General features: G+C 40.6%; 1 protein-coding gene across 1 annotated transcript in view; it reads right to left on the bottom strand.

Annotated features, from left to right (window-relative positions):
• The window catches only part of IL1R1 (interleukin 1 receptor type 1), a 71,806-nt gene that overhangs the window by 48,367 nt on the left and 1,009 nt on the right, over positions 1-22,430 (bottom strand). Inside the window, exons 2-3 of the mRNA XM_025463527.2 lie at positions 19,390-19,484; positions 19,171-19,232 (exon numbers count right to left, since the gene is read on the bottom strand). The gene's annotated coding sequence lies outside the window, so the exon portion shown is untranslated. The remainder of the gene's footprint in view (positions 1-19,170; positions 19,233-19,389; positions 19,485-22,430) is intronic.

Raw genomic sequence — 22,430 nt, forward strand, 5'->3', positions numbered from 1 at the left:
TCCAGTGTCCCAATAAAACTTTATTTTTTAATTTGTTTTAGTTTCTAATAATTTCTAATCAATAGAGTTCACCACATAAACAAATCTCTTTAAAGTTCTCAATAATTTTTCAGAGAACAAAGGGGTTTTTAGCCCACAAATCTGAGAATCTCTGTTCTACCTAAAGCTTTTTCAGCTTACAGAGACCCCTGTGTACTTCATGGAAGGGTCTTCCCAGGAACAAGGACGAAGGGCAGATCAAGAAGTCAGAAGGGAGAATCACCTCCAACACCACCTGCTTCATCTGTTGCCCAGAATTTGAAATGATAACGCACAGGTCAGCAGTCTCTATAAGCTTCACCCACAAGGAAGGAACTGAGTGTTAACTCATCACTGAGATCTCAACTGCTCTTTTAGGTGGTACAAGTCCCACCCTGAATTTCTTAGAAGGTTTGCAAAATTGCCAGTGCTGTTTCCAATCTACTTCACCATAATGTTCCTCTGCATCTGGCCCATGCCTAATAATTGATTGTTTATGGGACACCTGGGGGGCTTCTGCCTTGGGCTCAGGTAGTGATCCCGGGTCCTGGGATCGAGTTCCACATCGGGCTCCCTATGGGGAGCCTACTTCTCCCTCTGCCTATGTCTCTGCCTCTCTCTGTGTGTCTCTCATGAATAAATAAATAACATTTTTAAAAAGAATAATTGATCATTTATGAAGGAAGGAAATGTGTTAACTATCAGGCTCCTATGACATGTCTGACAGTAAGTTAGATGCTTTAACAGGACATAATGTTTACGCTCACCATACTATGAACATTGTCACTGTCCCCTTGTTTTCTAGACAGAAACAGGAAGCTTAAGGAACTTGCCTAAGATTATCCAGTGAGTGGAATAACCCAACAGGGACTCAATCCACTCTCCAAAGCTGATGGTCTTTGCCATTCACACTATGACCTTTCACTGCCCTGCCATTTGTCACTCTTGTGGTATCATTGCTTATAAAGTAAAAAATGTCCTAAAATATTCTCTCTCTACAACTAGAGGGAGAACAGCTTAGTGGTTACAAGTGTAGACAATGGAGCTGGACTGCCATAGCTTGGATCCCAACTCAATAATGTATTAGCTTTGTGGTGCTGAGCAAATCACTAAACTTCTCTGTTTCCTTGATGGTAAAATAATATTACTAATAGTACCTGCTTTACTGGGTTATTGTGAGGACTGAATAAGTTAATATGTAAAGAACATTTAAATATTGTCTAATATATAGTCAATTGTAGAGATGATCATTATTTCCCATACATTAGTTAAATTTGGGTAACTTACTCAGGATCTTTAAACCTGTGAAATGGGTATAAAATATCTGCCCAGGGACATCTGGGTGGCTCAGCAATTGAGTGTCTGCCTTTGGCTCAGGGCATGATCCTGGAGTTCCTGGATCAAGTCCCACAGCAGACTCCCCACAGGGAGCTTTTCCCCTGCTTTTCCCTCTGCCTATGTCTCTGCCTCTCTCTGTGTGTCTTTCATGAATAAATTAATAAAGTCTTTTTTAAAAAAAATAAATGAAATAAAATAAAATACCTGCCCAGTTACACCAGAGAGTTATTGAGAAAATCACAGATAATGAATGTGCCTGATAGTATTTTTAACTGAATAACATGCAAATAAGCAAATATTACAGAAGCTTTATTTGGCATAAATTCCTAATGTGATGTCATTTTTGAATAGGGAGTTTTCTGGTAAAGAGTACATTAGTATTTCTGGTTAAAAGAGTAGGTACTTATCACCACAGCTGATAAATTCCTCATTCCAAAAACACTAACCAAAACCACATTTGAAAAGTCAGATATTTCTGCACAAACACTCAAGTCTAGAGTTACCAAGTGTGAAATGTAGAAGAACTTGGTCCCTGTGTGATAGGATGATGAATTTTGTCAATATCGTGAGGAACTATCAGACACTGAAATCTAAGCAGTCCTCAAAGATAGTGAGGCACTTAAAACAAACAGAAGGTCAGTTTGCAACCAGAAATTTCTCAACATTCCTTACGTAAACTCAGAAATTCAATTATTGCCATGCCAAAGTTGTTCTGTTTCTCTTCATTTTTCATTGTTAAAAAGTTCTACCAAAACTTGAATCATTTCCTGTCTTGACAACCGCAATATCTTTTTCCTCTTCTTTCTACACTACTAAACTCCAAATCACTGTTGCCAAAGAAATTCTTCACCTCATTGCCAAAGAGGTAGCCCAAGCTCTTGGACGTTACATGCATTTGTGCACACACATGAGGATACACATACATACATCCGTATCCTATCTGACGTCCCTACCGGTGCTTCAGAGCACATACCATCTTACATACTGTCTCTATTTGTGATCTTGTTTCTTAACCATCTATGCCTCTTAGCAATGTAAGCACCATGACGGTAGGGTTTGAGTCTGTTTTGTCCACTGTTGTACTACCATTGCCTAGAAGAAAGCCTAAAGTGTAGTAGGTGCATTTTCAATTATTTACTGAATGAATGAATGAATGAATGAATGAATCACTTAATGCTGCAGGCTCCTGTATGCTTGATTTCAGTATTTTTCATCCCTCTCATTTAACAATATTTTATCTTCATTGCCCTAACTCTTCCACAACAAGTTATAGTTCTCTCAACCATCTTTGTATTGTCTCACCAGGCACTAGCCATGAATATGCAGGTAGTTAGCATGAAGACAACTTATCCATCCTGGATCCTTCTAAGGATAGGTGGGACTCAGCCAATGGGCCTTCACATTATGGAGACCTGGAGCAAAGTGTTTCTCACTTTTGACAAAATCAGGGTGTCTGAACATGGGAATGAGCACAGTAGAGAAGGCTGAAGTCCAAATCATCAATCAACCATCTCCTGAGCTACTGCACATAGGGAAGGACCCAGAAAAGGGATTTCCATAGGAACTTAGACCACCATTCCAATTCAGGGCTTGCATTCGGAATAATAAGTGGGCTGGAAAGAGAACTGATGTTAAAACCCTCCCCCTTTGGGCAGCCCGGGTGGCTCAGCGGTTTAGCGCCACCTTCAGCCCTGGGCGGGATCCTGGAGACCTGGGATCGAGTCCCACGTCGGGCTCCCGGTGCATGGAGCCTGCTTCTCCCTCTGCCTGTGTCTCTGCCTCTCTCTCTCTCTCTCTCTATGTCTATCATAAATAAATAAATTAATTAATTAATTAATTAATTTTAAAAAAACCCTCCTCCTTCAAACCTAGATATGGGAAAAGGGCCTCATGAATCAGATGGAGAAATGGCTGAGTCAGGGGGCTCCATACCTGGCTGTGCACCAGTGTCTCATGGGCATTCTAGAGCCGTACTTCCTGAGCAGAATCTCACCACAGATAGTGCCTGGAAATCTGTATGACTAAGGATCTACCAACTGCTCCCTAGGTCAACACCTATTAACCAACAATTCCCCCAAGGGCTTTTCCAACCTGCGATTACGAGATAATAGGTCTTTGAAGGGGTGGAGCATGCCCTAGGGGAGTTTTAAGTCTAGGTGGAAGTACTTAGGGTTATCTGTTTGGAAGGATACTTTAGTGGACAGAAGGTGGGGGGATACAGAAGGTTCTGTAACACCCAGGATAGCACCATATAACAGAACATCCTCCATCCTACAAAACTTTCAAATATCCCACCAGAATGTGGGTAAAGTTTGAGTCTGGCGCCTAACTCTGTTTTTCACAGAAACAGAGTAATTTTTGGTGCCATTTTAATATGTGTTGAATTTTCCAGAGATGCAGCTACCACAAAAATCAAGGGGAGCTAGAACTTTATTTTTTTCTGGAACTTGAAAAAAGATGTTTCACCACTGGGAAAATCTCATGATGGAAGGCAATGCATCTAACAATAGGTGAATCTCTGGGGACAGTTTCCACAGACAGGTTCCAGCTGCATTTGCAGCTGCCACATTACAGACATCTCTGTCTCACTGCAGGCATCTTACAGGTCCTTTGTGCCTTCCACTTCAGTCACAGCCATGTACGACACATCTAATTGAATCTGGAATAACTGTGATGTTTCTCCTTCACATTACAATTAGGGTGATCTAGTTAAAAAAATTTTTAAGATTTTATTTATTTATTTATTTATTTGGGAGGGCTACAGGGGAGGCAGAGGGAGATTGAGAAAGAATCTCAAACAGATCCAAGCTGAGCTGGACATGGGGCTCAATCCCATGACCCCAAGATCATGACCTAAGCCCAAATCAAGATTTGGATGCTTAACCGACTGAACCACCTAGGCGCCCCCGCCCCCCATAGTTGAATTTTTATTATCACGTGTAGATAGGATATGTTATCAGTGAATTTTATTGTAGGATAGTAAAGAGGAATTAAAAAATATTTTTTAAGAAAAAGAGCATTAAGTCCGTTGAAGTTAAGAACTACTGATCAAAACCACCTAATTCATCCCTCAAATCAAAGCTACTGGCTGGAGATGACATCACTACAGTCTTTGACTTGTCCTTGGTGTCTCCTTGCTCACCCTTGACTTCATCCCAGTTGGTGGCCTATTCAATGACAAGTCTTCTAGGAAAACCACTTCAAATTCCAAGTTTTGCAGAATCCAAAGCATCACAAAAGAGGTCTTTTTTTTCATGGGCAGCCTCTCACCCCCACCCCCTGAGAGATCCTCTCAGCTTTCCTTGTGAGCCCTATTTTGAAATATTATACCCAAGACCATGAGAAAGTTTTGATCCAACCAGGTTGGCTGAACCTCCTGAGCCATAAATGCCACAGGGAGGCTGAAACTTCTTAACATTTTGTGATTTGCCTTTTTAAACATCTCCCTTATTCTCATTTCTCACCTAAATGCCACCAGGCAGATTCTAGCTGCTAAATGTGACTTAATTCTGAACTCACTTTTGTGACTGCCCCCAACTCCCTTCGCTTTCAATCCAAGAAACAATAATGTTACTGAGACTTATGACCAAGGAAGGATAAAACATTGTGCCAAACTGAATCTCAGCTCAGAATTATTCCCTTATGCAGAGACAATGAAGTTGCAAGGGTAAATCTTCTACTGTGGTTTTCCTATCAAGTTTCTCTGCAGGGAGAACACAACATTTGCTAAGTGATCAGTAGATTCTAGATAGTTGGGGAGTAGCTGGGAATGAGCCTCCAGGAGATCCTCCCAGCCTCAGCCTCGAGAGCTATGAGGGTGGCCACTCTGCCATCTCCTGCATCACCCTTGTCAAACCTTTCCCTGCTCAATAGTGGGGGTAGCATCTGAGACTGAGACAACCTCACTCAAAAAGCTCCCCTCTCTCCCCCTCCCCCTCGCCATCCTCTCCCCCAATTTCTCTCCCACTGTAGTTTCTTCCAAGTTCCCTTCCTTGCTCTCTATCAACTAAGAACGATACACATAAAACACTCCACTCATATTTCTATATTTTCTTGGAATTCTATTAGTGCACATTATCTTAAACCGTAACATTTTATTGTTGCATATATGTAAAGTATATGTGGAAAGCACATATGTGAAGTATTTCCCCTGGCCCTTTAATTTACCATTAATTGTGGTAAATGTGCCTTTGATGTACTCAGATTTGCTTTCAGCATGGAATTCTGGGAATACTTCATTCCAAAGAAGCTAAATGTACTTATGAGAAAACTCAGCTTGCTTCTCAAAGTGGGGTTCATAATGCTTTTCTCAACAACACAAAGAACACAACTTGAAATGTAACAAGAGTAGCATGGCATTGGTATATCTGTGGTTAAATGTCTTTGACCTATGAAACTTGACATTATATTATATTATCCTTTGAATCAACACACCTTGGATTGGGACGCAATGCCACCTTAAGAAAATAGACTAAATATACTTGCATACTTAACTCAAGGCTATATTCAGTCTTTCTGTACTTATGTACATGCCTTTAAGTTGGTGTCTACTCAGGGTATAGCATACCCCTGTTTCTCAGGAAAGTAAACCAACTTCTCTGAACCCACCTCCAGCCCATAGGTGTGGGCCTAAGGAAATACTCTTGTCCATGGATGCTTGGGTCGAGAGTATTCACTAAACTCTCTCCCAAGACTTTTGTATCAAGCCTGAAATACACAGAGCTAATTTCTATGTGTCGTGGATGGAGTCAAAACAAAGGTTTTGTTCTCCTTCAGACTCCTTTGGGAGATGCAAAGTGGACACCCTCCAAATGAACCAGAGAAGCAAAGAAATTCAGTTTTCAGAGAAAGAAAAGCGAGCAGTGGAGACAAAAAAAATGAGAAGGGACTCATTCAGATGCTGGGAGACAAACCCCTCAGGTTGGTTCAGCCCTTCTAGGAGTCAGACTGCTTCCTTGCCCCTAGGTTCCCAGAGGCACTTGTGAATGTTGACTAAATTTCTTCCTTTCTGCTTGAGCAAGTTTAGCTCATTGAAACATGCCAATGGCTCTTGCCGCTGCCAGCTCCTATTGCTTGTAATCAACATCTAGCTGACAGCCCTCATTCTTATCAGATTTTTTTTTCCTTAGAGTCAGTGGTTTTTGCAAGATTTGGCTCTTCTCTATTTCATGCCCACTTGTTCATTATCGTGTGTGTGTGTGTGTGTGTGTGTGTGTCTGTATCTAGATATAGATATGTCTAGATATAGAGATAGATGATAGATAGATAGATAGATAGATAGATAGATAGATAGATAGATAGATAATAGATAGATATTCTTGATACTTTGCAAAGAGTTTACCATGCCAGAGTACTGATTTTGATAAAAAAACTTCCAGGAAGTAGCAGCTTTGGCACTTTTACAAAGTCTTAATAAGTGAGAATAACCCTTGAAACTCAAGTGCTCGGAACAGAGTAAATGTTTTTGCCCAGCAGTGCCCTCTACTAACAAAGGCTATTTCCGAGAAGCCCATATTACACATCCCTGAGAGGCCAAACAGACTTGGACACACATTAAACACGCAATAAGCCTCCTCAAGTGCCCAAGTCACAAAGTGAGACTCACCTACACAAATAAATAAGCAAGGAACATACCAGAGGAAAGTTAGATGGAGATTCAAAGATAGCTTTTTGAGTACAAAAGTAACTGAGGAGAAATGTTGGTGGCTGTTTAACGGTCTGAGAAAGAAGTAATGAACAGTAACCTACGCAACCACTTTATTTTGTGATGTGAACAAGACAGTTAAACAAGAAACAACCATGCACGGGGTGCCATAAACAGCATTAACCCACAGATAAGAGAGGCCAAGATGCCTCCATCTCTACTCTTTCCAGATGTGCTACATCAGCTTCAGTGGCCCTTCTATCAAGACTTTGCCAGGATGGCGAAAACACAGATAAAATGTTTATTGTGGTAGTTGGCATGGTAGGTTCTTTGTGTTGCTACTTTGGGTTCCCCAAAGATAAATTGAGAAGGTGCTACGATTTCAAGTGTAGAGTTGGGATGTCTTCCCCATTCAAATTGGACATGTGGTTTGATAAGATATGGGATATTACTGCCCGATATTTAAAACCGCAATGTTAAAACTAATATTTACAATTTACAATATTTACTATGTCATGTATCTAAGATTCATATGGAAATAAGCATTGTTTTTTTTAAGTGTTTTTTTCCCCTTCCCTATTTACCACTAGATCCTTTCAAACTGGGTCAAACACTTATTGCAATGGGATAACAAATAAACATGAGAGCAATAAGAAGAAGAACTAGGAAAGTACAGATGTGCAAATTTTATCTAGAAAAATGTAGTCTGTGTAGTCATTGAAACAGGATAGTATGGGCATAAAAACAAACAGATGGAACAGAATGGGAAACCCAGAAATGGACCCATAACACTATGGTCAACTAATCTTTGACAGAGCAGGGAGGAATATCCAATGGAAAAAAGATAGCCTCTTCAACAAATGGTGTTGGGAAAACTGGACAGCCACCTGCAGAAGAATGATATTGGACCATTTCCTTACATCATACACAAAAATAGACTCAAAATAGATGAAAAACCTAAATATGAGTCAGGAAACCTACAAAATCCTAGAGGAGAACACAGGCCACAACCTCTTTGATCTCAGTATAGCAACTTCTTACTAGACATGCCTCCGGAGGTAAGAGAAACAAAAGCAAAAATGAATGTTGGGACTTCATCAAAATAAAAAGCTTTGCACAGCAAAGTAAATAGTTGACAAAACCTTTGCAGTCTGCAGAATGGGAGAAGATATTTGCAAATGACATATCTGATAAAGAGTTAGTATCCAAAATACATATAGAAGCTTATAAAACTCAACACCCAAAAAACAAATAATCCAGTTAAGAAATGGGAAGAAAACATGAACAGACATTTTTTCAAAGATATACAGATGGCCAAAAGATACATGAAAAGATGCTCAACATCACTCATCATCAGAGAAATACAGATCAGAACCACAATGAGATAGAACCTTCACCTATGAGAAAATTAACAAGACAGGAAACAACAGGTGTTGGTGAGGATGCAGAGAAAGGGGAATCCTCTTACGCTGTTGATGGGAATGCAAGCTGGTACAGCCACTCTGTAAAAGGGTATGGAGGTTCCTCAAAAAGTTAAAGATGGAACTACCCTAGGATCCAGCAATCGCACTACTAGATATTTACCCAAAGGATACAAAAGTACAGTTGTGAAGGGGCACATGCACCCTGATGTTTATAGCAGCATTATCAACAATAGCCAAACTACAGAAAGAGTCCAAATGTCTAGTGACTGATGAATGGATAAAGAAGATGTGGTCTATACACTCGATGGAATATTACTTGGCCATCAAAAGGAATGAAATCTTGCCATTTGCAACAATGTGGATGGAGCTAGAGAGTATTATGCAAAGCACAGTAAGTCAGAGAAAGACAAATACATGATTCCACTCATATGTGGAATTTAAGAAACAAAATAGGTGAACATATGAGAAAGAAAAAAGAGAAAGAAAATGAAGGAAACAGAAGAGACTCTTAACTATAGAGAACAAACTGAGGGTTGATGCAGGGAGGTGGGCAAGGGGTGGGCTAAATGGATGATGGGTATTAAGGAGGATACTTGTTATGATGAGCACTGAGTGTTATAGGTAAATGATGAATCACTAAATTCTGCTCCTGAAACCAATATTACACCAAATGTTAATTATCTCGAATTTAAATAAAAATTTGAAACAAACAAGAAAAAGAAAAATGTAGCCTGGTCATAAACACTTTAGGATCAAGTATGTAAAGTCAACTCTCATGATTTCCTGATTTCCCCCATTTCTTCCAGTGGGAGAAAGGGAGAAAAGAGCAAACTCAAGAGGTTTTCAGGACAATGACCATCCCTATTTTATTTTTATTATTATTATTTTTTTGTATCCACCAAAGAGTCTCATACAGTGCAAAGCACATGAAACACTGTTGACATCTTACAGTCAGACAAAGTGGTCTCAGCTCCAGGTAGGGTGATGTCTACCCTCGTTGAGGCTGAATCACGAGCAGTACTTACAAACTTTATTATAAAAAAAAAATCCCAAAATACACCGAAGAGAATTCAGATGCAAAAAATTAATCCAGAAACATCATTTGCAGAAGTGTGCTGGCCATTTATTCCAAAATCTAGTTTACCTTTATACTTTATTTTTGTATTTTGAAAAGAAGAAGAAAAACAGCAATTGCCATATTTATTTTTTTAAGTCAATGTGGCCCCGCATTGTTAAGTAAATACCATGCTAACCATCAAATCTCTTAATGATCATACCAAATTTTTTTTTCACTGCCAAGGAATTAAATATTAAATATTTAATTTTAATGGTTGGTGTAGAAGTTTGGATTCAGATTTCCACAAATGACAAAGAGCTTAAAGTTTATCCCTTCAAGAATAAGGTGTAATGTGATAAAATTCTAATATCGACATTTTATGGAAAGAATATTCTTGGTTATGTCTTTACAAATTGTGGTTTACTTCTTCAAAGTTGGAGCAAATCACAGAAAATAGTCTACCCGAGTCACCTTCACAGGTCATATGCCCCTGTTCTTTCTCCCATCCATTAAACAATGTTAGTTTTTCCCAGAAGCAATACACTCCAAAGAATCTCAAGGGAGGGGCACCCGGGGGCTCAGTGGTTGACAGTCTGCCTTTGGCCCAGGTCGTGATCCCGGGGTCCTGGGATAGAGCCCCAACATCGGGCCCCCACAGGGAGTCTGCTTCTCCCTCTGCCTGTGTCTCTGCCTCTCTCTGTGTCAAGAATAAATAAATAAAATCTTTAAAAAAAGTAAAGAATCTCAAGGAAAATATACTTCACCTTTTTACATTCAGAGCTTCACTGTTACTACTTTAGACAAGATTGGGGGCAGGGGGGAGTTTCTTAAATTTCTTCCTCAGGAGGACTGGAGAAGAACAAAGGGAGCATTAGAAATCAGAGAAAAGAAGGTTAAGAAGTCTGAACTATCTGACTGCAATACACCCACCTTGTCAATGCTAAACTGGCCCATGTGACCTACGTGGGTTTCTTTTTCACCTCGTCAGAATGGATGGTTAGACCAAAATACATGTTTCTTCCAAACAATCCACGTTAGCTGAGTATGTAATACTAGGCAAGCCCCTACTTGCCCTTTTGCTTCAACATTGGCAGTCGAATCCTGCCATGCAGGGTCCCCTCACTGCCTCTGGGAAGTAGCCAGAGCACTCCATTTGGGGTCACAGACCCACCTTGATCTCCCCTGACTACCTTCTTGCACACATTTGCCTCCTTGCCGGCTTCCCCAGGGGCTACCTCTTTCCCTCCACAGAGAATGTCACCCTTCCTTCTCCAGCTCATGCCCTCCTCCCTACCCTTCCCAACCCTTCCCAATACTGTGCATTCCTTCCAGAAGGCCTTCTAGGGTTTCCCCACTCCTTCGACCAGGGGAAACAGGTGACTCTCACCTCCTCTGCTGAGCCTTGGCTTCACCTCCCCCTCTCTGATGGCACTGGCAACCATCACCTTCATTTGGCATGAGTTCTTCACTCCCCTGACACTCAAATACTTAAAGATAGGCTCTTTTTCTGACTAACTCTAGCTTGAACTGAGTAGCTGTTTACATCTTTGCCAAAGAAATGACAGTGGCTGCATTTACACGAATGCCCACCATGCCTTAGAAGATTCAAACTACACTCACAGGACAGAGAGAACCTTTGATAGCTTCTGGGGACAAGGATTTCTGGGAAATGGACCTAAATTCCCCCCCACAGGCAGGATTTGGCAATCTCCCTGGACAGCCTTGTTCAAGCCAGCTTTTTGTTTACTCAGGTCATTTACTGAATTTATGGCTGTCTACTTCCCAGGTCAGTGGTTCTCAACCCACATTACACTGGCTGCATGGTATGACCATCTGGTGAGTTTTTTTAAATCCCTATGCTGAGACCCAACCCTATCACATCAGATCCTCTAATGGTGGGGCCCAGGCATCAGTATTTTCTTAAGCTCCCCAGGTGATCCCAACTCACAGCCAGGATTCGCGATCACATGCCTAGATCATAGAAGGTGATCCTATTTAGCAGATGTTCCTTCTATTTGTACAAAACTATGTAGTTCACTCACACAGCAAAACCCATTTTCTATGGGGACCCAGCAGACTGCGGCCAGCCAAAGGAAGAGAGTTCAGCCTCAGGGACTTACATACAACAGGTTTCCCTAAAACAATAATTTATAATTTGTTGGACATCAGATCCAGACCAAAGGAAGTACCGGTCTCCACCACCCCAGTGCCCAGCATTTTTCACTTTCCTGTGAACATAGTTCCTGTACACTTGTCAGTCACATTATCTTACCAATGCTCTTAAAACTTTGAATGCAGAAGAAGTGTAGAACTCTGATCTTGCAGTTACATAAATCTCAGAAATTGAGGTTAATAATACTCGAGCTTGGTGAGTGATGTTGGGTGTAATTTCCCACATTATTAACAATAGCAAAAATATAACCTCCCTCTCTCCTTGTGAGTCAGCTCAGTAACCCACTGTGTTAATCTAGAGAAATACTCGTTGAGGGAAATTTATTCAAAAGAGGTAGTCATGGCAAGTTCACACGAGTTTTTTTTTTTTTTAATTATATCACCACTGATTATAATCAAGTATTTTCCTTCCAGGAAGGAAATCTATGAATCTTTGCATTCCCAGCTTCATTCTATCTATGTATATGTATATCAATATAGCATTGTGTAAGTTTAAGGCATACCAGGTGTTGATCTGATACATTTACGTATTGCAAAATGATTACCACCACAGCCAGAACTAATACTTAACCACCAGACCATGAGTGAACACCTCCAACCCAACACATAATTGCCACTTCTTTTTGTGGTGAGAATGGTGAGAACATTTAAGACCCACTCTCTTAACAAGTTTCAAGTATATAAATACAATATGTTAGCCGTAATCGCCATGCTGTACCTTAGATCCCCAAAATTGTTCATCTCATAACTGGAAGTTTTTATCCTTTGATCAAAATCTCTCCACTTCCCTTGCATTTCCCCTCAGCCCCTGGCAACACGACTCTACTCTGTTGCTCGGAGTTCAGCATTTTTACACTTCACATAGTAGTGATATTATACAGTATTTGTCTTTGTCTGGCTTATTTCTTCTAGCCTAATGCCCTAAAGCTTCATCCATGTTGTTGCATATGGCAGGATTTCCTTCTTTCTCATGGCTGAGTAATATCCCGTTGCACATATATATCACATCTTCTTTATCCATTCACCTGTTGATGAACACGTGGGTTGTGTCCATACATTAGCTATTGTGAATAATGCTGCAATAAACATGGCAGTGCAGATTATCTCCTTAGGATCCTGTTTCTATTTCCTTTGGATATACACCAAAGGGTTGCTGGATCATTTGGTAGTTCTATTTTTAATTTTTTTGAGGAACTTCCATCCTATTTTCAATAGTAACTATACCAATTTACATTCCCACCAACAGTGTACAAGGCTTCCTTTTTCTCTACAATCTTGGCAACACCTGTTATCAGTTACCTTTTTGATATACAGATTATTCTTTAATGGACAGATAATACTATTTCTGAAACCAGGTTTCTCCCACCTACTCCAGGCAGGATCTGTTCAATCATGCCAGAGGAATAGCTATAGTCATTGTTAATGTGTACCTTAACAGTTAATGTGTACCTTATTAATATATATATATATTTCATTCGTATTCATTTTAGTTTAAATATTATCTACTGACCATTTCAAAGAGTAGAAAATAACCCTTGCACATAATATTCTTTTTAAAAACTACCTTATAGGGCCACCTGGGTGGCTCAGTGGTTGAGCCTCTGCCTTCAGCTCGGGTTGTGATCCCGGGATCCTGGGATCAAGTCCCACATCGGGGTCCCTGAGGGGAGCCTGCCTCTCCCTCATCCTGTCTCTGCCGCTCTGTATATTTCTCATGAATAAATAAATAAAATATTTTTTAAAAAACTAGCTTACAGATAGCATGTGCCAATTTGGATGATAAATTCCCATTGGAGGTAGAAGGAAGGAGCCTTAACTGCATGCTTCATGTGAACCATCTCTGAAAAATGTCAATGCTCATAAAAACATGACAACTTCAACTACATCTGAAAAAGAATGATGCCATAAATTAGCGTTTCCTTCTTCAAGTTCTCCTATCATTTCAGCACAATGAAATACAAAGTAGTTTGGGAATCCAACGATGCATGTTCATAGCCTGATTCTGTTAATCATCCACTACTATCTTGAGAAACCACCTACTGTCCCCGGGTCTCTGTCTCCCTCGGTCCAAATCTGTGTAAGGGACACAGGTAATGCACCCAGAAATCATGGGGAGGAGACAGTTTGGGGCGGGGCGGCAGGGTGCTGTGCGATGATACTTCCAGAATAGAGCAGCTGCTAGTCAACCTATAGCAAGGAGATCAAGAGGCCACTAAATGAAGTTGCAGATTATAAAAGATCTAAGAAAAGTTGCCCCAGAATTTCCAGTCAAGTTCTACCCTCTCACTAACTCCGGGAATAGAATTAGGGAAGCCACATCAGTTTGGGGGGCGCCCGCTCATGGCTTTGGAATGTCTTGGTTTTGTGGTCCATGCTGGAATACGCTGTTGGCAAAAATGACTGAGTGACTACAGTCATCAAAAGCACTGCTTACCTCAGCCAAGAAAGGACTCATTGTCAAGAAGTTCAGCATCTTTAGAAACAACACAGGATAATTTATAAGCACATTCACGTCCAGTAATTTCCCCTCAAACTATAAAAAGAGGCAGACTTCCACAAAAGATACAAACATGCGATTCCTTGGTTCTAGAGCTATGTCATTCATTCACTCATTAATTCATTCCAGGAATGGCTGAAGGCTTCAGACATCAAACTTGCTAAAATATTTTCTGAAATTTTAGTCTTTAAAGCAAACCATGCCATTGTTATGGGCCGACTGAACAGAGATGTAAGAAAACCAAAAGCCTCAAAATCTAGGAAGTCTAAAATATTTATTTCAATCATGATTAGCACAGACACATTTCAAATTTTACAAATATGTTTCTGGACTTTTTTTTGGTAAATATTCCTTTTTGTTGTCATTTTTACCCAACATTCTCACTTAACAATCACCTATCCTACATTGCTTTCGATTGAACAATTCTGTCTGGGTTAAACACCTAGAATTCACCTAAGGACTCCCCTTCTTGTCAGAAGCAAACCCTGCCCTCTTTTCCCTGGACTAAGAGGAGAAGCTTCTTGAGCTTAAGAAACAGACCTCATAGCCTTTCTGCTTCCTACCTACATGTTCCTATGTCCACAGAAACTTGCACCTCTTAGTCCCTCTTCAGGGCCAGCAGCTTCTGGAACCTTCATCCCAGATGCTACACACACACACACACACACACACACATTAATCCCCACCTTGCTCTGGCCACAAATGACCAGTTGTGCCATGAAGATGGATCTGAGTGTCCACCTAACCATCAACACTTTCTCTTGGTTCCCTGTGTTTCTTCACAAGATAGAAGCACCTCTCAGCTTCAGGCCTTACCATCAGGAACCCGAGGCTGTGGTCCATCCACATCCCTTCTGCAGAGAACCTCCCAGCTCTGCAGACTCATAAGCAAAGCAGCTCCATAAGAATGGAACCAGAGGGACCATAATGAAAGAGGATACAGAGTAGAGAGAAACTCTCTCCCCAGGGACTTCCTCAAATAATAAAACTTAGGAATTTATTCTATTCTGTAGCACAGAAAGTCACGGCCTCAGGGCTTAGGAGACAGTCCCACTCTGCCCCATGCCCACTCAGTGGTCCTGAGGAAAGCTCTCGATTCTTCACCTCTAAAGTTAGAATAACCCTACTTGCGCCTCCAGGGAAGGATGTAGAAGCTCCAGTCCCCAGCGGGCTCCCGAGCACCAAGCAGACCCTCACGCATACAAGTGGCCCACACTGCATGACCAGAGTTCTCATCTGTAACTCACAAGTGGCGGAGTCCTTTGGCTGTTTCTTTCTTGCCTTCCTTTCGGTGTTGACATTTGATTCGGTCTCAAAACTAGACTGTAAGCTGCTGCTCATTTTCTGAATCCTCCTCTTTTTCCCTCCTACCTCCTCTTCCTCTTCCAATCTCAGGGGCACCGAGAACAGGGCTTAGCCCAGACTGGACACACAATCATGATTTATCAAAAAGGATCAGTTAATTTCGTAAGATAAAAAAATGAAGGAGAAAGATCTTTATAAGCTGAGTTTTATCTCTGGAAGAGATAGAATGTGTTTCTGTGGAACGTTTCCACGGCCATGTTTTGGCTAAGCTTTTGTCACTTGTCACACACACAGAATTCAGGGCTGGGCAAGAGAGCGAAATGTCCTGGGTACCAGTCCTCTACCAGATGTCACCCATGTCACTATCTCTTGTGGCAAATACAATGACTTCTCCGTGTGACATCCATCATCCAGATGAGCATTTATGGTCAACAGGGAAAGACTTTACAGATCTGTCACCATCTTTCTAGCCCATGACTGAAGACTACCTGAAATTCATAATAAAATCCAATCTCCTGATGGTGACCCCAAATGCCCACAGTGATCTGCTCCCATCCCTGTCTCCAAATTCATCTACAATCCCCCTCGATACAGTTGGCCGGCTCTGTACATCTTCTTCTGGGCTCTACACTGCTGTTCCCTCTGCCCTCTACCTGTGTGCCTCAGACTCAACCTTCCCCCACCAGAGCTCCCACCACCAGGTTAAGGCAGATCTTGGCTCATCAGTCACCAGCTTAGCACCAGCCTGTTTCTTTCATGGTGCTAATTGCTATGGGTGTAATACCTGCTGTTGCCCAGCTGTTTTGTGTGGCCCTTGCTGGCAGCAGCCAGATCACCCTCACCCACTATGGCATCCCACAGCTAGACATCCAGCAAGCCCTCAGAAAACAATCATTGAGTAAACCAGAAGTTATGATCGCAATTTTTAAACTAATCTCAGTGCCACTACAGACCTGTTAGAATGGCCAAAATCCAGAACACTGACAAGATCAAATGCTGGCAAGGATATGGAGCAACAGGAACTCTCATTCATCACTGGTGGGAATATGACATGGCACAGGCTTTGGTAGACACTTAGGCAGTTTCTTATAAAACTAAAAATAGACTTGCCACACAATCTAGAAACTGTGCCCCTCGGTATTTATATAAAAGAGTTGAAAATTTACACAAGAACCTAAACATAGCTATTTGTAGGAGCTTTATTCATAATTGCCCAAACTTGGAAGCAACCAACATATTATGGAGTTAGATGCATGAATAAACTGTGGTACATCCAGACAGTGGAATATTATTCATCACTAAAAAGAAATGAACCATCAAGCCATGAAAAGACATGGAGGAAACCTAAATGCATACTACTAAGTAAAAGATGCCAGTCTGAAAAGACTATACATTGCTTGATTCCAACTATATGACACTCTGGATAAATCAGTAAAAATATCAGTAGTTTCCAGGGGTTGTCAGGTGGGAGTAGGGAGAAAGAATAAGTAGGGCACAGAGGACATTTAGGACAGGAAAACACTCTGTATGATGCCATAATGATAGATGCATGTCATTATATACTTGTCTAAACTCATATAATGCATAATACCAAGAGAACCTTATTATCAACCATGGACTTGGGTGATAATGATGTGACAATGTTGGTTCATCAATTAAAACTAATGTGCCACTCCGGAATAGGGGAACATTTGATAATGGGGAGAAGAACAAATATAGGAAATCTCTATACCTTCCCCTCAATTATGCTGTGAACCTAAAACTGCTTTCAAAAAATAAAATCTAAATAAAGAAACCTGTATCATGAAATAAGATATGAGAATTTTTTTTAAAAAAACGAGTTAACCTCTTTAACCAAAAGACCATGAAAGTTCAATAAAAAACCAGTTGGCCAGCATGCCATGTTGACAAGTACATGGGGAAACATTCTCTCAAACATTCCCAGAAGTATTATTTGGTACAACCGGGTAGGAGGTAAGTGGGCAGTTTTGAAATACATATCAAAATCACAAATGCACATGGTCTGTGACCTACAATTCCACTTCTAGGAATTTACCCAATAAATATGCTTGTTTGCACTTCTGCAAAATGACACAGGCAAGGCTGTTATTCATTGCAACACTGGTTGTAATAGCAAAAAAATGCAAACAACCTAAAAGTCCACTGTAAGGTGAAAAATGCACCTCGTTAGATGCAGATATGGAACACGGTACAGGAGAGTGTATACCATTGGTGTGTGTGATGGCTAATTTTATGTGTCCATTTGACGGAGCCCAGATAGCTGGTTAAAGATTATGTTTAGATGTGTCTGTGAAGGTATTTCTGGAAGAGACTAGCCTGCAAACTGAAACTAAAGTGGATGGCTCACTTCAGTGTGGGTGGGCATCATCCAATCCCTTGGAGGTTGAACTAGAACAAAGAGGCAGAGAAAGGTTGAATTCACTCTGCATGACTACTTGAGCTGAGACATCTATTTTCTCTCCATGTTCCTGGTTCTCATGCCTTCAGACCTGAACTAGAATCTACACCTTTGGTTCTACAGCTCTTGGGCCTTGAAACTATGCCACCTGCTTTCCTGGGTCTACAGCTTATAGACAACAGATGCTGGGACTTCTCAGCCTCCATGATCACATAAGCCGATACTTTATCATCTTTTTTCTCCCTCTCTTTATATATATATCTTTCTCTCTCTCTCTCAAAATATACCAATGATATGCCCAATTTTATATATAAAACCTATAGGAGATTGATGTACCTATCTCCTGTTGGTCTTATTTCTCTGGATAACCCTGACTAATACAGCATGGAAAAGGTAGAAATAACTATTAACAATTACTTAGCTACTTGTTGATGAGAGAGAAGGAAAGCGGTATCTGAGAAAAAGGAAGAGAGGAAGGACTTTACTGAATAGGCTTTTAAACTGTGTGTTATCTACTCAAAAGTACACAAACTATATGTTATTTGTTGAAAACAAAATTGTTTAAGCAGTCACCCAACATGGGGCTTGAACTCACAACTGTGAGATCAAGACCTCTACTGAGATCAAGAGTCAAATGCTTAACCAACTGAGCCACCCAACACTCCTTGTTGAAAAAATTGTTTAAATTCCAAAATCTTACTGAAAAGTTTAACAGCAAATTGTGTAAAATACAATTTTAAATTATATTCCTATACCCATATTACTGGAACAACTAAACAAAGAGAAAATAGGTAAGTTGCCTAAGAGAAAACAGAACTGAGTCTCCTCTCCCAAGCTAGCACTTGCCTTACTCGGTCCCAGACTCCTTGGAGATACTCTTTAGACATTCTTGGTGCAGAATTGGGGGCTCATTTGTTAGAACATATAAGGAAAATGTCCCCACATATTAAACACTCAACATGTCTAGGATGAGGTGATAAATTGGATAATCTGCCAGGAAATGTCAGCTTGAAAATCAACTTCAAGTACCATTTCACAATGGCCCACACAAATTCAGAGACCAAGGCAGAGACCCCACCTCCCCACAATACCCAAGTGAAGGGATGAATTGGTTGAGTTTCTAGGCCCAGCACCTCCAAATGGAGAACTGGACTCCGCACCTTTGGATGAAGAACCAAGAACATCAGCACTCAGCTGTCCAGGCCAGTGCAGCACATAGGCTAGGAAGTTTAATAGACTTGGTATAGATTGATGGGCATTCCCTTATCATTAACTCATCACCTCTGGGCCACTTACTGAGTTCAGAGTCTTAGTTGGTTTGGTCCTTGAGCAGGTAAAATGACACCAATCTTGTAAAGCTGTGAACAGATTAGACATAATGATATAAGAACCCAGATCAGCATAAGTTCCTTAGTGGGAATTCAATAAATGGTGACTTATATACCCGAGTGAAACAGCACAAATACCATCAGTGGTCCCAAACCACTGAATTCAGTAACCCCCACCTTCACCAACCTGTGGACTCTAAGTAAGATTGTGTTGTGAATCCCAGCTGTGCACTGCCTACTGGTGTGACTTTGGCCAAATCACTTGTACTTCAGCTTCTTAATCTGCAAAATAAAATCATAATAATTACTGCCTCATACATGAGGCACTTAGAACCAGATCTCACGTATAGTCAAGTACTCTTTAAGTATTGGCCATTGGTATTTTTTATTCAGTACCAAGTTCAAACCATTGCTAAGCATCACTTTGGTCCTTATTTTAACAGCCTAGCACTGAGCTGTTAAGAGTGAAACTCTGTACCCCCCGTAAAGCTTTTCATACTCATACCAACTCCATGAGACTTACACTTACAAGTCTATGATCTCCATTTTCCTGATTCTACCCTTGGCTTGTATTCATTTGCTTAATATCCATTAAGAGCTTTAAAGTGTCACTCAATAAAAATGGAAAACAACCCAAATGAAATTAAACAAAATAATCAATTTGCCCCAGAAAATCTCCATTTTCAAAATCTACGATTTTTTTTGAGATGATTCTTTCCCTGCAGAGTTAGGTAAAAATGCTCCTAGCTCCCTTTTGTTGGCTCATTCAAGAAACAGTCATTGAGCCCCCACAAGGTATCAGATCCCAGACCAGGCCCTACAGAAAGAAACACACATAAAACAAGTCCTGCCTTTGAGAAGGGGAACTGAAGAAAGCAAGTGGTCAATCACAATGCAATATAAGAAAAATGGTGTGCTGTCCTGCATGCAAGTGAGATAAGTAAGCAACAAAATAGAAACCATGTTCAACCTATTGTATGTCCATGCACAGCTAGAACATACCAAACGCTAGCACTAAATCCAAGACTTAAGAAGTATGTTGCAACATGCACACACATTTTCATACACACACACTTTCTAGTCTAGAATTAGAACACCTTGTCAAAATTTCAGCATGCAGTTCTCCAAAACTACATACTTTATAAGGTGACAATATAAACTTCATAATGACAACAATCGTAATTGTACCATTTTGTATTTTTCACTTTTTTTCTTTTCAAAGAACTTTCCTCTGTCTCATCTCTGTTCTCCGTATAATCGCTCAGTGGGATGAAAAATCAACCCTTATCTTTAAATTTTATAGACAAAAAGGAAATAAAATCATAAAGACTGAGTTTTGCCCTGGGTTGTTCAAATGGTAGAAAGTCAGAGCAAAAGCATCTGATTCCCCACATTTTCAGCAGCCCTGCTGAGCGACATCAAATGAGGTCAAAGTCCCCAGAAATTAGGTTGCCATAAGTTACTGTAAGAAATGATTGCTTTGATGTGAGTAACCGAAAAGACAAGAAGCCAAAAGGTTTTACAAAGGGTTTCCTTAAAGCAGATCAAGACAACAAAGTAGCCGTAGCCAGTTATCAGATTAGCACATTTATTTTAAAAAGGACAAAACACAGCGTTGGTGAAAGTGTGGGGAAATGGTGTTCATACAGTGCTGGAGGGAGTATAAATTTATAGCACTTTGTTAGATTAATTTAGTAGCAGGGATCAAAAGCTTCAAAAATCCTCAGGTGCTTTGATGCCACAGTTTTCCCTCTGGGACTCTAGTCCAAGGAAATAATCAAGAAGGGACGCAAAGCTTTTATTATAAGTACATCGGTTTTGTAATGTTGATAATGAAAAAGGAAACAATCCAATATCTACCAACATGACTTAATAAATTCTCTGTATAATGTGATCAAACAATTTTTGTAGGAAGAAATTCATTAGTGTGGTGAGATGCTCCAATATATTGTCAAAAGGGAAAAGCCAACACGTACAGCTCAATATGGTTTGTTGTTGTTGTTGTTTTTTTTAATGTAAATGTACTCGGAGAAAAACATACCCACCAAAATGTTGACAACATTAATCCCACAGTGATAGGTTTTATTTTTCATCTTATTGACTGATCCGTAGTCCTTTGTTTTATTTCTAACCATGAGCACGTGCAATTCATGTCAGTTTTGCAAGGTAGATTTTAGGAGTGAATCTCGGCCTCTGCTAGACCATGCCGGGCAAGGTTTTCCCCTAAGTAAGCAAACAGACATGTGCCCAGAAGGGATTGTGGGATAGAAGATTGATACCCCCATGCTGACTTTGAGAAGGGCCACACGTATCTCCTTAAACTCATCACCAATGAATGGATAAAGAAGATGTGGTCTATGTATACGATGGAATATTACTCAGCCATTAGAAATGACAAATACCCACCATTTGCTTCAACGTGGATGGAACTGGAGGGTATTATGCTGAGTGAAGTAAGTCAATCGGAGAAGGACAAACATTATATGGTCTCATTCCTTTGGGGAATATAAAAAATAGTGAAAGGGAATAAAGGGGAAAGGAGAAAAAATAAGTGGGAAATATCAGAAAGGGAGACAGAACATGAAAGACTCCTAACTCTGGGAAACGAACTAGGGGTGGTGGAAGGGGAGGTGGGCGGGGGGTGGCGGTGACTGGGTGACGGGCACTGAGGTGGGCACTTGACGAGACGAGCACTGGGTGTTACTCTATATGTTGGCAAATCAGACACCAATAAAAAATGGATTAAAAAAATAAAAATAAAATAAATTCATCACCAGAATTAGGAAGATTAAATTCATCTCCAAAAGTGCTCCCTGCTCCTTCTAGACAACATTATTTCCTTCCTTTCCCCAGCAGATCCACACGCTTCCAAAAAGCACACACCCTCCCTTGGCCTCCAGCACACCACGGTGGTCTCCTGCTGCCCGTGCATGGGTAGCGGGATTCCCAAACCAGCTGCACCATCTGAAGCATCTTTCCTCTACCTGGCTCCCCACGCCCTCCTCCCCACAGCGTCAACTGGCATTTTGCAGAAGAGCAAGGAGTTGTCAGATGAATTGAACTGAATTGAACAGTAAACCTCATTTTGCTCTCCTTTTTGTGTTCTCATTTCCTGTCTTTAACCTTCCAGATTCTTTCCATTTTCTTATTATTCTTTCCCATAACAACGCTACTGATGGGATTATGGAAGTCAAGCATGTCCAATAAAGAAATACCGGACAATGTTTA

This window comes from Canis lupus, chromosome 10 (assembly GCF_003254725.2).
Source record: "Canis lupus dingo isolate Sandy chromosome 10, ASM325472v2, whole genome shotgun sequence".
In the NCBI taxonomy this organism is placed as follows: domain Eukaryota; kingdom Metazoa; phylum Chordata; class Mammalia; order Carnivora; family Canidae; genus Canis; species Canis lupus.